This window comes from Rhinopithecus roxellana, chromosome 7 (assembly GCF_007565055.1).
Source record: "Rhinopithecus roxellana isolate Shanxi Qingling chromosome 7, ASM756505v1, whole genome shotgun sequence".
Classification (NCBI taxonomy): Eukaryota; Metazoa; Chordata; class Mammalia; order Primates; family Cercopithecidae; genus Rhinopithecus; species Rhinopithecus roxellana.
Window position 1 is genome coordinate 19113238 of NC_044555.1, and position 15337 is coordinate 19128574.

A 15337-nucleotide genomic window follows, 5' to 3' on the forward strand; every position below is an offset into this window, starting at 1 on the left:
CTTGAAGAAAGAGTATCTGCTATTGAGATCCCTTGGAGAAACAGGCACTCTAGTGGCCTGGAGACAGAATAGCCAGGCAGCCCCAAGACCAGTCAGCCCACAGGGTGGAGCTGCCCCGGCAGCCATTTTGAGCCGGGCATAAGGGACGCCACTGGCCTCTGACGGCCAAGACTGGGACCATTTAATCTTTGGGGAGTTCTGGGGTGCCCTTGGATGGGGCCACCCTGGGGCCAGGGGGCCCCTATCCTTCCGGGGAGCAAAGTAGCTTCGGAGTACTGGAGGGGGCCGACTCATGCCTGGCTGTTCCTGGAGACTGCTGGGGAACCCATGGAGGGCTGCCTCTGCCTGCCCTTATTTTCGGAGTTAGCTGTAGAGCCAGAGCGCATTCCTGGGAATGAGCCCAGGCCAAGGGCCACTGAGGAGTTTTTACCTCTCCCAGCTTCACCCTGGGTATCCCACGCTGCCGCCTTTTTCATGCTCCTGGGCTTTTCCCAGCAATTGTGTCCAGCTGCCTCCCGTTTCCAGAAACAGTTTCCGCTTGATGGCAGTATGGCTCAACAAACGCCAATTACAACCATACCTTGCCCCTCCAAGCCGGGGGCCTCCACCCTTTGCCATGTGAAAAAAGGAGAAGGAGAAAAAGGAGGAGAAGAGAAAGGAACCAGCCACCTGGTCCCAAGTTGACCACCAAACTCAGGGGACCCTATAACCAGAGACCAGTAGGCTGGAGACCCTGCGAGAATGCTGTTTAGGCAGCCAGCCTTTGCCCTTCCTTTGGTCCTCTCCAGGTTTCATGGGTCCTGCAGGTGCAGAAAGTAAAAGACAAAGGACACATAATCATGGCCACTGGGAAACCACAGGAGGACTGGGATCATAGGGATGCTGCCCCAGGACAAGGCGCTGGCCACCCAGCTGGCTGACACAAGGATTTGCTGCAGGATCCTCCCAAAGGCTGGAGCTCCAGGTTAAGTTTACTACCTTGGGCTGGCACATGGAGGTCACCAGAATGGGCCAACGGCTCAACAAGCAGCCACAGGGCCTGATGCAGGAATAGCCCTCAGAGGGGATGCTCAACAACTCACCCAAGTCTGACTCTATGCAGGCTGATCTGGCTTTCTTTCTTTTTTTTTTTTTTGAGACGGAGTCTAGCTCTGTCGCCTAGGCTGGAGTGCAGTGGCCGGATCTCAGCTCACTGCAAGCTCTGCCTCCCGGGTTTACGCCATTCTCCTGCCTCAGCCTCCCGAGTAGCTGGGACTACAGGGGCCCGCCACCTCGCCCGGCTAGTTTTTTGTATTTTTTAGTAGAGACGGGGTTTCACCAGGTTAGCCAGGATGGTCTCGATCTCCTGACCTCGTGATCCACCCGTCTCGGCCTCCCAAAGTGCTGGGATTACAGGCTTGCGCCACTGAGCCCGGCCTCTGATCTGGCTTTCACACAGAGTGGGGTAGATAGAGGGTAGCTTAGGAGGGCTGGGTAAGGCCACCATGCTTCACAGATTCCCATGGCATCACAAAGGGCCCAGGCTCTAAAGGGAACTCTCTCTCCCTCTACCCCGAAGTCAGGTCCCTTTTTAAGTCCTTGACTCAGGAAACTCTATGTCAGGGCCTTTCTGATAACAGACTTCCTGCATTCATTCTCAGGAGAAGGCCCACATTTTCCAATCAATGGCATGATGACCCAGGCCTGGAGCCAGGAATGCTCACAGGTTACCCACTGCCCATTGCATGTCACCAATTGAGAGCCCCTAAGGCAGAGTTTGTGGGTAGTCTCTGATTGGCTTTAATGCGACCCCCAGAGCAAATGCCAGAGAAAAGGCAAGTAGGCAAGGCAAAAAAAACTTTATTTACAAACCAATGTGAGGGAGGGGCGAGGTTCACCGGCCTCCCGCGGTGGAGGCCGACGAAGTCGCTCCGGCGTTCTCGGGTGAGGTTCCTAGGTCCGCACAGGAGGAGGGGCCGAGGAAGTTCGCTCCGGCGTTCTCGGATGAGGTTCCCGGGTCCCGCGTACGAGGAGGGGCCAAGGAAGTTCGCTCAGGCGTTCTCGGACGAGGTTCCTGGGTCCCGCGCATGAGTAGGGGCCAAGGAAGTTAGCTCTGCACGCCCTCCGGGAGCGGCTTTTATGTCCTGGGCCCGGGAGTGGGAGGGCAGTGGGCGGGACATAGGCGGGTCGGGGGCGGGGCGGTAGGCGTGGCTAGGCGGGTTCCGGTTCGTCTCCGTCGGAAGTCGGGTTGCGCCTGCGCAGTCGACCCGTGTCTCTCCCGGGCACGGGAAAGTTGACGGTGAAGAACCCGGAACTGCGCCATCTTGCCTCCATTCGTCCAAACAGTCTCCTGCTTGTGGCAGTCTGTGTGTTTGTATCTGTGTGGGAGAATGCGTCCACCCGCAACCTTGTGCCGTGTAAGGTTTCTTGTGAGTGTGTGTATGTCTATGTGTGTGTGTGTGTCTGCATGTGGGTGTGTCTTTGTGTGCATTTGTTTCTGTGTGTGTATGTGTCTCCGTGTGCATGTGTTTCCATGTGCACATGTGTTTGTGATTATGTTTCTGGTTGTAGGAGTCCCTCGTGAGTGCGTGCATGTGTGGTCTCTGGGAGCCTGCCTGTGTGAGTGAGAGTGGGCAAAAGACATGTGGCAGAGAGAGCCTGCCTGTACACACTGAAATATGATCATTGTGTTCACATGGCTGGACTGAAAGGATATGCAACAGGAACAACTTTACTTGGCTCCTACCTTGCTCAGGATTACACATTTAGATCATCTACAAAGAGAGCAGGGAAGAGCAGTGAGCCATGAGCTACTGTGTTAAGGGCTGCATTCACGATGACATTTCACTTACAAGTAATACATGAGTGGCTTTTTGGAGCACCAGAGTAATTTAAGTGGTGACCTTCATCTCTATTCCTTTAAGAATGAAAGTCAGGCCTTTCTCCAGGTCTAGTGCTGCAAAGAGGCATCTCCCATCACCAGGAGCAGAAGAAGCAGTCTCTATGAAACACTTATCCCTCCAAGAGCTGAAAGTAAAAGGAAAAAAAGAAGAAGACAAAGAAGAAGAAGGAGAAAAAGGAGAAGGAGAAGCAAGGAGAAGGAAAAAGGAAAAGAAAAGGAGAATGAGATGGAAAAATGGAGGAGGAGGAGGAGGAGAGGAGAAGCAAGAGGAAGAGGAAGAAATACTAGAAAGAGAACAAGAACAAGAAGTGGCAGCTTCTTGCCACAGCAGCCGTCCTGAAGCATCTAGTTCAGGGATGCCTCACTTTGTGACGACATACAAAACGAGAGGCAAGGAAACACCAGTGACATTCCAGTGAAAGAAAAAACCACCGAGAAGCTTCTTGTCCGTGGGATCTCTTCTGAGTGGGATCAAGGACTTTGATCCACCAAGTAGGCCTGCAGAAGCTACAGAAGACCAAGGTGCAGGCTGAACCATGCCCTCCAGATGTCATCAGCACACCGTAAGGAGTCACAAGTCCCTAGTCTTCAAGGCTGAGGCAGGGAAGGACTCCAGAAATGGGAGGGGAGATGAAAAGCAGGGAAGAAATGGACACTAGAAAAAAACAGGTAATGAGCTACCTGTGGCAATATGGAGAGAGGGCTGGGGGATGCCGCTTACTCTCCCCAGGGGTTAGCCTAGGTCATTCTGGTATCTTTAGAAAAGTAGGCCTCTTACCCCAAAGGATCTTCCTGCACCCACCTGACCCTGCCTTCCAGGCAGATCCTGACCTCCCCAAACCAGAAGTCCACTAAAAATAAAGAAAGAAGAAAAAGGGAAAAAAGAAAAACTCCAAAAGTACACTAAGAATCAGAGTAAGGCCGGGCGCGGTGGCTCAAGCCTGTAATCCCAGCACTTTGGGAGGCCGAGGTGGGCGGATCACAAGGTCAGGAGATCGAGACCATCCTGGCTAACACGGTGAAACCCCGTCTCTACTAAAAAGTACAAAAAACTAGCCGGGCGAGGTGGCGGGCGCCTGTAGTCCCAGCTACTCGGGAGGCTGAGGCAGGAGAATGGCGTGAACCTGGGAGGCGGAGCTTGCAGTGAGCTGAGATCCGGCCACTGCACTCCAGCTTGGGCGACAGAGCGAGACTCCGTCTCAAAAAAAAAAAAAAAAAAAAAAAAAAAAAAAAAAAAAAAAAAAGAATCAGAGTAAGCAATGAGGATGACAGCGAACTGGAATGCAGAGTGTCTCAGGCGGACAGCTGGCAGCCCAGTTGGCCTCCTATTGCCTCACAGCGGAAGAGCCATCAGCCAGAAGAAATCATCAGCCCCTTAAGCCCACGTCTGCACCGTGTCCACACAGAGGCCTGTTGTGCTAGGAGGCTGCCCTGCTCCCCGCTGCCCCAACCCGCAGCCCATTCTGCACACTCCGCCAGCAAATATTGGGAAGCCAGACAGAAAGGGACAGGAAAGATGAACAAGTGTGAAACAGGAAGCTGAAGAACCCAGCCCACTGAGAGTCGGCTAGACAATGGGACGCGGGTGTGAGTGGAGGTGCCTGGTCAGATGCTTGTTAGTGAGTATGGGTGGGGATACATGTATGTGCCTCAGGACGTATGGAAGCACAGATGAAGACAGGAAAAATGTGAGAAGAAATGGGAGTTAAATGTTACAAACGAGGACCTCTGACACTCAGAGTCGCAATGCCACCCCTAAAGATGCAGCCCAGATCTTTCTGCATTCCTTTCTTCTGGCGTTTTCCCTAGGCAAGTCCTGGAGTTGCCCCTGTGGTGTATACTACATATGAGGAAAGGATCTGCATCAGTTGACAAGTGACAGAAAGCAGATGACTCCTGTTTCATGTTAATTTTGCCCTTCTTCCTGGAATGCCCTGAGAGTGCAAGCCCACGCACGAGAATGACGTTCCTCTTGTGAGACCCCTGAGTGTCAGAATCATTACCTGTTGGGTGAATTTTCTGTCCTATGAAGCTCTGCCCATTCCCATTGTGGCCTACACATCCAGCAAGATTAGTAATAAGGAAAAACATAAACATTTGCAATACTCTGAGAACGTTAAGTTCCATGCTGCTCCACAGGCAATGAGTGGCATGGGTAAGACATGCAACCTTTAGAGCAATGCGGACACTGCTTTGCATCCCAACAAGGGCTTTGTGTGAAGTCCCCACACCAGGCTTTCCCATGTCTGCCTGGAGACCCTGAAGGGGCGCCATAATTTGTCCTCTACCGTCTAATTATTTTTCCTGGTGAATATGCGGCAAGCACCAGAGTTTAGCTTGAAGAACCCAGAAAGCTCTGTGTCAAACCAAGGTATAGCCGCCCCATCAACCCCCAAAACACTCCAGGCTCAACCTCCACTTCCACACCCAGCACAGGAACACAGGCAAGGCCCAGGGGAAAGCGGGGAAGCGAGCACAGTCAGTCAGGGGCCTGGCTACCCATGCACTTTGGCAGAATGACTAAGATGCCAGGGCAACTAACTGGTGAACCACCACATTCCAGTGAGCATGCATGCTCAATCAGACATGTCAAGTGGCTCTCTCTAGGAGAGCTGCCTGTAGAAGCCACCCAGCACACCCCTGCCACCCCTGGCCACAGATGAGTGCCCAGGCTCCAGGGAGAGAGGTAGCTGAAGGCCTCAGGCAGAAGTCCATCCTGTTCAGTCCAGCCCCAACAGACGCCTGATCCGACTCCCTTTTGCTGGATGGGTCAACAATGTGCGGACACCTGTTGGACCTGGCTGCTTTCCATCCAAGCTTTGATCCCTTCCCCAGAAGGCGGTGTGCTGCCTAGGGACGAGTGCAGTGGCACAAACAAGCGGCCTGGTCTCCTGCTTAGGAGGCCTGTGCAGATTCATAGAGGAATCTGCAGTGGCCTGCACACAGGCCCACACACCCACATACCCACACACCCTTCCCCCTGTACCCGCTCATACTGCCCCAAGTGCAACCTAACCTCACCATGCCACAGCCTTAAAGGTGGGATTTCTTGAGGATAGGCTCCTCTGGTTCACTGGGACCCCTGCCCAGAGAAGAATCCAGAGGGAAGGAGGAAGGCAGAGATCCCTCCTACTGTTATAGGTTTCCCCAAAGTGACCACGTAGGTGGGGAGCCCTGCTGAAGGTGAGGTGGGTGTCCCTTGGCCAGTTTCTTTCTTTATTTCTTTGTTTTTTGTTGTTTATTTTGTTTTGTTGGCAAAAGGAAGAAGGAGAGCAAGGCCCAGTGGGGGAAGGGAAAGAACTGACTGCCATGTCTGGAGCCACAGTGCCATCCAGCAGAAGTTGTTTCTGAACACGAAAGGCTGCAGGAACACTTGCCTTCCGCCAGACACAGAGATCAGTGAGGATGTGCTTAGACTATGTCTAAGCCTGGGTTTCCCCCACTGGGGTTCTGAGCCCTTGAAGGAAGTGTACCTGGCATTGGGACACCTTGGAGAAGCAACTACTCTAGGGGCCCCGGGACAGAGCAGTCAGGCAGCAACAAGACCAGTCAGCCCAGGGGGCGGAGCTGGCCCGGCAGTCATCTTGAGATGGGCATAAGCAAAGCCACTGGCTGAGACGGGGGCCGTTTAATCTGGTGTCTTTTGTGGGGAGTTCCGGGGTTCCCTTGGCTGGAGCCACTTGTTGGCAAGGGGGCCCCTATCCTTCCAGAGAACAAAGGAGCTTCAGGATGCTGGGGACATGGCAGTACCTGGAGATGGCCAGGGGAACCCATGGAGGGTCGCCCCTGCCTGCCCTTTTTTTTCGGAGAGAGCTGTGGAACCAGGGAGGCATCCTGGGAATGAACACAAGCCAAGGGCCAGCTTCCTCTCTTGAGTTCCTCTCTTGTCTTGCTTCAGCCTGGAGGCCCCATGCTGCCATCTCTTTTGTGCTCCTGGGCTTTCCCCAGCACTTGTGCCCAGCTGCCTCTGGTTTCTAGATACAGTTTCCGCTTGATGGCAGTATGACTCCACAAACGTCAACTAAAACTGTACCCCTGCCCCTCCAACTTGAGGGTCTCTGCCTTTTTCCATGTGAAAAAAAGTAAAGAGGAAGGAGAAACAAAAAAAAAAAGACAGAGGAGTGAAAGGAATCAGTCACCTGGTCCCAGATTGATCACCAAACTCATGGCACCGTGTGACCAAGGACCAGGACAGTAGGCTGGAGATCCTGTGGGAATCTTGTTTAGGGAGCCAGCCTTTGCCCTTCCTTTGGCTCTCTGCAGATTTCATGGCTCCTGCCCATGCAGAAAGTAAACAACAAAAAACATATGATCATCATCACTGGGACACCACATGAGGACTGGGATCATAGGGGCTGCTACCCCAGGACAAGGTGTTGGTCACCCAGCTGGCTTACACAAGGTTCTGCTGCAGGACTGGGGGTCCTACGAAAGCCTCGAGCTCCAGGTAGAGTTTACCACCTTGGGGCTGGCACTTGGAGGTCACCAAAATGGGTGGACTGCTCAACTGGAAACAACAGGGTCTGTAGCAGGAGTATCTCTCAGAGAGGACACTTAGCAACTCACTCAAGTCTGACTCTGCTCAGGTTGTCCTGGGTTTCACACAGATGGAGGTGGGAGGAGGGTGGCTCAGGGGTGCTGGGGAAGGCCACCACACACCACAGATTCTCATGGCATCATACAGTGCCAAGGCTCCCAAGGGAACTCTCTCTGTCTCTAACACAAAATGAGGTTCCTTTTTAAGCAGCTTGACCCAGGATGCTCCAGTTTTACAATGGCTGCTGGATCCTATCTGATAAGAGACTTCCCGCATTCATTCTCAGGAGAAGGCCAGAGTTGTCCATCAACCAATGGCATGATGGCCCAGGCCTGGAGTCAGGAATGCTCCCTGTCTCCCGTTCCCTTTGCACATTTAGAACCTGTGTGGGAGAGATTGTGGGCAGTCTCGTGCCTGTGGTGGTGTGTATGTGTCTGTGTGGGAGAATGCTTGGGCCTACACCCCTGTGCCCCGTGAGGTTTCTTATTTGTGTGTCTAGGGGTGTGTGTGTATGTGTGTGTGTCTGCATGTGTCTCTGTGTGTGGGCGTGTTTGTGATTTCATTTCTGTGGTTACTAGTGAGTGCGTGTATGTGTATCTGTGTCTGTGGTCTGTGGGTGTCTTCCTGTGTGAGAGTGGGTAAACTGGCACATGACAGAGACAGCCTGCCTGTATACACTGATATTCGGATAGCTGTGTTCACATGGCTTGATTGGAAGAAGAGGAGATGGGGGACAACTTGCTGAGGCTCCTCTTGGCCAAGATTACATTATTAGATCATCCTCAAGGAGAACAAGGTAGAAGGACGAACCATGAGGTACTGGTAAGAAGTGCATTCAGAATGACATTTCACTTAGAAGTAACACATGGGTGGCTTTTTGGAGAACCAGAGGGACTGAACAGGTAACCTTCATCTCTGCTCCTTTCAGAACAAAAGTGAAGCTTTCTCCATGCCTAGCACTGGAGAGGGACATCCCCCATTACTAAGGAGCAGCAGAAGAAGCAGTCTCCATAGAACATTTGTCCCACCAAGACCTGAAAGTGAAAGGAAAAAGGAGGAAGAGAAGGAGGAGGAAGAGGAGGAGGAAAGAAGAAAAAAAGAAGGAGGAGGAGGAGGAAAGAAAAAGAGAAAGAAAGTGAAAGAAAAAGAAAGAAAGAAAGAGAGAAAGAAAGAAAAAGAAAGGAAAGAAAGAAAGAGAGAGAGAAAGAAAGGAAAGAAAGAAAAAGAAAGAGGACGAGGAGGAAGAGGAACAAGAACCAGATGGATAACAAGAACAAGAAGTGGCGGCAGCTTCATGCCACCTCAGCTGTCCTGAAGGATAGAGTTCATGGGTGCCTCAATGTGTGGTGACATACATAACAAGTGGCAGAGACAACAGTGACATCCAGGTGAAAGGACACACCATCGAGAAGCTTCTTGTTGATGTGATCCCTTATGAGTCAGATCAAAAGCTTTGATCCACAAATAGGTCTGCAGGGGCTACAGAGGACAAAGAGGCAGGCTAAACCATGCCCTCCGGATGTCGTCTACAAACCTCAAGGGGCCACAAGCCCCTAGTCTACAAGGTCAATGAAGGGTAGGGCCCCAGAAATGGGAGGAGAGAGGAAAAATGGAGAGGAAAAGGACACCAGGGAAAAGAGGTAATCAGCTACCTATGGCACTAGGGAGAGAGGGCAGAAAAGAGAGGGGCACTCCAATTACACCTGGCAGGAGTCAGCTGAGGTCTTTCTAATTTCCTTAGAAAAAGAAGGCGTGTTCTCCCTAAAGATGTTCGCTCACCAACCCGACCCTGCCTTCCAGGTGAATCCTGACCTCCCCACACCAGAAATGGATGAGAAGTAAAGACAGTGAAGAAGGAAAAAGTGAAGGAAGAAAAACTCCAAAAGTATACTGAGAATCAGAGTGAGCAATGAGGATGACAGTGAACTAGAATGCAGAATGTCCCAGATGGACAGGTGGCAACCCGAGTGACCTTCTGTGGCTTCATAGACGAAGAGCCACCAGTCAGGAGAAAGTGTCAGCCCCTTATGCCCAGGTCTGCACCGTATGTGCACAGAGGCCTGTTGGGCCAGAAGGCTGCCCTGCTCCCTGCTGTCCCCACCCCCACCACATCCTGCACCCTCCGCCAGCAAATATTGGGCAGTCAGACAAAAAGGGATGAGGAAGATGAACAAGAGGGAACTGGGAAGCTGAAGAACCCTGCCCTCTGAGAGGTGCCTGCACAACAGGACTTGGATATGAGTGGAGGCGCCTGGGCAGATGTTTGTGAGTGAGTATGAGTAGGGATACATATATGTGCCTGAGGACATTTTGAAGCACAGGTGAAGACAGGAAAAATTTGAGATGTGATGGGAATTAAACGTTAAAAACAGGGACCTCTGACAGAGTCACAATGCCATCCCTAAGGATGCAGTCCAGATCTTCCCGCATTCTTATCTTTCTGCTTTTTCTCTAGGCATGCACCAGTCTGCTTCTTAGGAGGCCTATGCAGATTCATAGAGAAATCTGCAGTGGCTCACACGCAGACCTACACACCCACACACCCAACCTTCTGTACCCACTCACACCTTCCCCAGTGCAACCTCCCCATATCATGCCACAGTCCCAAGGGTGGGATTTCTTGAGGACAGGCTGGTTCGCTGGGACCCCCTGCACAAAGAAGAATCCAGAGGGAAAGAGGAAGGCATAGAGCCCTCCTACTGTTGCAAGTTTCCCCAGAGTGATCATGTAGGTGAGGAGCAGTGCTGAAGATGAGGTGGGTGCTCTTCGGCCAGTTTCTTTTTGTTGTTGTTGTTTGTTTGTTTTTGAGACAGAGTTTCACTCTTATTGCCCAGACTGGAGTGCAATGGTGCAATCTCGGCTCACCACAACCTCAGCCTCCCGGGTTCAAGTGATTCTCCTGCCTCAGCCTCCTCAGTAGTTGGGATTACAGGCATGTGCCACCACACCTGGCTAATTTCGTATTTTTAGTAGAGACAGGGTTTCTCCATGTTGGTCAAGCTGGTCTCGAGCTCTGGACCTCAGGTGATCTGCCCGCCTAGGCTTCCCAAACTGCTGGGATTACAGGCGTGAGCCACCGCGCCCAGCCCCAGTTTCTTTGTTTTCTGGTTTTTGTTTTGTTTGGTTGCCAGCAAAAAGAGGGAGAGGAAAGCAAGGTGGGGGAAGGGAAAGGGGTGACCGTCATTTGTGGAGCCACAGTGACATCCAGCAGAAGGTGTTTCTGAACAGGACTACAGGCTGCAAAGAAACTTGCCTTATTCTAGGCGGACATCAGTGAGGATGTGCCCGACTGGGTAGACTCAGCCCAAGCCAGGGTTCCCCCCACCAGGGTTCAAAGCCCTTGAAGGAAGTGTACCTGCCATTGGGACCCCATGGAGAAGCAGCAACTCTAGAGGTCCCAAGACAGAACAGCCCGGCAGCCTCAAACCAGTCTACCCACTGGGTAGAGACGCCCTGTCTTGTGATAGGCATAAGGGAAGCCACTGGGTACTGATGGTCGAGACTGGGGCTGTTTACTCTGGTCTTCTTTGTGGGGAGTTCCGAAGTGCCCTTGGCTGGGTCCAAGCTGGGGCCAAGAGGTTCTTATTCTTCCTGGGAACAAAGGAACTTCGGGGTGCTGGGGGCGGGGCGACTCATGCTTGGCAGTCCCTGGAGACTGCCAGGGGAGCCCATGGTGGGGTGCCCCTGCCTGCCCTTTCTTTCGGAGAGAGCTGTGGAGCCAAGGCGCCATCCTGGGAATAAGCACAGGCCAAGGGCCAGTCAGGAGTTTCCTGTCTCCTCCTGCTTCAGCCTGTGGACAGCTTGACACCATCTGTTTAGCGCTCCTGGGCTTTCCCCAGCACTGGTGCTCAGCTGCATCCCGTTGCCAGAAACTGTTTCTGCTTGATGGCAGCATGGCCCCACAAACACCAACTATAACTGTAACCCTGCTCCTCCACCCCGAGGGCCTCCACCTTTTCCGAAGTGGGAAAAAAAAAAAAAAAAAAATAGAAAGGAGAAAGAGAAAAAGTCGGGAGAAAAAGAAAACAGCCACCAGGTCCCAGGTTGACTACCAAACTCAGAGGTCCCAATGACCAAGGCCTGGTAGGCTAGAGACTCTGTGGAGGCTGGAGGCCCTGTGGGAATCCTGTTTAGGCATCCAGCCTTTGCCCTTCCTTTGGCCCTCTCCAGGTTTCATGGCTGACTAGTGCAGAAAGTAATGATAAAGGACACATAATCATGGCCACTGGGACACCACAGATGGACTGGGATCATAAGGCTGCCATTCCAGGAGAAAATGCTGGCCACCCAGCTGGCTTACCCGAGGATTTGTCCAAGGACTGGGGGCCTACGTAAGCCTGCAGCTCCGGGTTGAGATTACCACATTGTCCTGGCACATGGAGGTCACCAGAACGGGCTGATGGCTCAATAGGCAGCCAGAGGGCCCGAGACAGGAGTATTCCTCAGTGGAGACACTCAGCAACTAACTCAAGTCTGACTCTGCACAGGTTGTCCTGGCTTTCATAGAGGCGGGGGTGGGAAGAGGGTGGCTCAGGGGGCCTATGGAAGGCCACCATGCACCACAGCGTCTCATGGCATCACACAGGGCCAAGGCTCCCAAGAGAACTCTCTCTGCTTCTACCACAAAGTGGGGTCCCTTTTAAAGCAGCTTGACCCAGGATGCTCCATTTTCACACCTGCTGCTTGGGCGTATCTGATAACAGACTTCCACATTCATTCTCAGGAGAAGGCCTGAGTTGCCCAATCAATGGCATGATGACACTGGCCTGAAGCCAGGAATCCTCACCTGTTGCCTGTTGCCAGTCGCTGACTGAGAGCCCATATGGAGAGTTTATGGCCAGTCTCGTGCTTGTGGCCATGTGTGTGCATGTGTGTCTGTGTGGGAGAATGCTGGGGACCACACCCCTGTGCTGGTGTGAACTTGTGTGTGTGTGTGTCTAAGTGTGTGCATGTGTGTCTGCGTGTGTTTGCCTGTGTTTGTGATTACATTTCTGATTGTGAGGTCCCTTATGAATGCGTGCATGTGTGTCTGTGCCTGTGGTCTCTGGGTGCCTACCTTTGTGCGTGAGAGTGGGCAAATGGGCAGGTGGCAGAGACAGCCTGCCTGTACATACCGAAATCCAGATCGTTGTGTTCACATGGCTGGACTGGAAAAAAAGGCAACAGGGGACAACTTGCCGAGGCTCCTAGTGGTTCAGGATTTGACATTTAGAGTGTCTATAAGGAGAACAGGGTAGAATGACAAGTCATAAGGTGGTGGCTAAGGAGTGAGTTCATGATGACATTTCATTTAAAATAACACCTGAGCAGCTTTCTGGAGCAGCAGAGGGACTGAACTGGTGACCTTCATCTCTGCTCCCTGAGGAAGAAAAGTGAAGCCTCCCTCCAGGCCTACTGCTACAAAGGGACATCCCCCATCGCCAAGGAGCAGCAGTCTCCATAGAACACTTTTCCCGCCAAGAGCTGAAAATGAAAGGAAAAAGACAAAAAAGAAAGAAGAAAGAAGGAAGAAGTCGAAGATGAAGATGAAAGAAAGGAAGAAAGAAACAAGGGAGGGGAGGGGAAGGGAAGGAAGGGGAGGGAAGGGAAAAAAGAGGAGGAGGGGGAAGAGGAAGAGGAGGAAGAACCAGAAAGAAAACAAGAAGTGGCTGCTTCATGCCACCGCAGCTATCCTGAGGGATCTAGTTCAGGGGCGCCTCAGTGCATGGTGACATACACGAGTGGCAAGGAGACACCAGTGACATTCCAGTTAAAGTACACATCACCAAGAAGCTTCTTGTTGATGGGGTCTCTTCTGAGCGGGATCAAGAGTTCTGATCCATAAGTAGGCCTGCATGAGCTACAGAGGACAAAGGTGCAAGCTGAACCATGCCCTCCAGATGTAATCAGCACACTGCAAGGGTCCACCAAGTCCCTATTCAACAAGGCCAAGGCAGAGAAGGATCCCAGAATTGAGAGGAGAGATGAAAAACAGAAAGGAAACAGACACCAGGGAAAAGAGGTTATCAGACACCTATGCTCTAGGGAGATAGGGCAGAAAGGAGAGCAGGATGCCAATTACTCCCTGCAGGGGTCAGGCAGGGTCTTACTAATTTCCTTAGGAAAAGTAAGCGTGTTCTCCCTAAGGATGTTCCCATGCCCACCTGACCCTGCCTTCCAGGCGGATCCTGACCTTCACAAACAGAACTGGACTAAAAGTAAAGAAAGTGAAGAAGAAAAAAGTGAGGGGAGAAAAACTCTGAAAGCACACAAAGAATCAGAGTGGGCAATGAGGTTGAGAGTGAACTGGAATGCAGAGTGTCCCAGGTGAACAGCTGGTAGCCCGAGTGGCCTCCTGTGGCCAGACAGAAAGGGACAAAAAAGATGAACAAGAGGGAACCTGGAAGCTGAGGAACCCTGCCCACTCAGTTAGTTAGACGATGGGACCCAGATTTTTCTACATTCCTTTCTTCCCGCCTTTTCCCTAGGAAGGGCTAGAGGTGACCCTGTGGTGGATACTACATACGAAGAAAGGATCCACATTAATTAAAAAGTGACAGAAAGGCGGGTGACTCCTGTTCCATGGTAATGTCGCCCTTCTTCCTGGAATGTCCTGAGAGCGCAAACCCACACATGAGATTGATGTTTGTGAGAGTAGGTCACACACCTGAGTGTGGGAATCATTACCCACAGGATGAATTTTCTGTCCTATGAAGCTCTGCCCATTCCCAGTGTGGCTTACACATTCAGGAAGACTTATAACAAACAAAGACTGAAGACACTTGAAATATTCTGAGAGCCGGGGGGAGCAAGATGGCCGAATAGGAAGAGCTCCAGTCTCCAACTCCCAGTGCGAGCGACACAGAAGACCGGTGATTTCTGCATCTTCAACTGAGGTACTGGGGTCATCTCACTAGGGAGTGCCAGACAATCGGTGCTGGTCAGTTGCTGCAACCTGACCAGCGAGAGCTGAAGCAGGGCAAGGCATCGCCTCACGTGGGAAGCGCAAGGGGGAAGGGTATCCCTTTTCCTAGCCAGGGGAACTGAGACACACAACACCTGGAAAATCGGGTAACTCCCACCCCAATACCGCGCTCTAAGCAAACGGGCACATCAGAAGAATATATCCCTCACCTGGCCGGGAGGGTCCCACGTCCACGAGCCTCCCTCATTGTTAACACAGCAGTATGCGGCGATCTAACCGCGAGGAAGCAGCGAGGCAGGGGGAGGGGCGCCCGCCATAGCTGAGGCTTAAGTAGTTAAGCAAAGTCGCTGGGAAGCTCAAACTGGGTGGAGCTCACAGCAGCTCAAGGAAACCTGCCTGTCTCTATAGACACCACCTATGGGGGCAGGACTCAGCTAAAAAAACAACAGGGGAAGCAACAGAGGCCTGAGCATACGCGAACGACTCTGCCTGACAGCTTTGAAGAGAGCAGTGGATCTCCCAACACGGAGGTTGAGATCTGAGAACGGACAGACTGCCTGCTCAAGTGGGTCACTGATCCCTGAGTAGCCTCACTGGGAGACATCCCCCAGTAGGGGCAGTCTGACACCCCACACCTCACAGGGTGGAGTACACCCCTGAGAGGAAGCTTCCAAAGTAAGAATCAGACAGGTACACTCGCTGTTCAGCAATATTCTATCTTCCGCAACCTCTGCTGCTGATACCCAGGCAAACAGGGTCTGGAGTGGACCTCAAGCAATCTCCAACAGACCTATAGTTGAGGGTCCTGACTGTCAGAAGGAAAACTATCAAACAGGAAGGACACCTATACCAAAACTCCATCAGTACGTCACCATCATCAAAGACCAGAGACAGATAAAACGACAAAGATGGGGAAAAAGCAGAGCAGAAAAGCTGGAAATTCAAAAAATAAGAGCGCATCTCCCCCTGCAAAGGAGGGCAGCCCATCGCCAGCAACGGATCGAAGCTGGTCAAA

At 52.1% G+C, this 15337-nt stretch overlaps 1 protein-coding gene across 8 annotated transcripts in view; it reads right to left on the reverse strand.

The window, feature by feature from the left end:
- LOC104679141 overlaps positions 1 to 15337 on the reverse strand; it is a 123833-nt gene that overhangs the window by 71650 nt on the left and 36846 nt on the right. For 2 of the 8 annotated variants that reach the window (XR_004058347.1, XR_004058345.1), the window contains exon 3: positions 12533 to 12635. The exons of 3 other annotated variants lie outside the window; for them this stretch is intronic. The gene's annotated coding sequence lies outside the window, so the exon portion shown is untranslated. Of the gene's footprint in view, positions 1 to 1944; positions 2754 to 12532; positions 12636 to 15337 lie in introns of those variants that run through there. 3 more of the 8 variants (XR_004058348.1, XR_004058342.1, XR_004058343.1) reach the window with 3 other exon arrangements.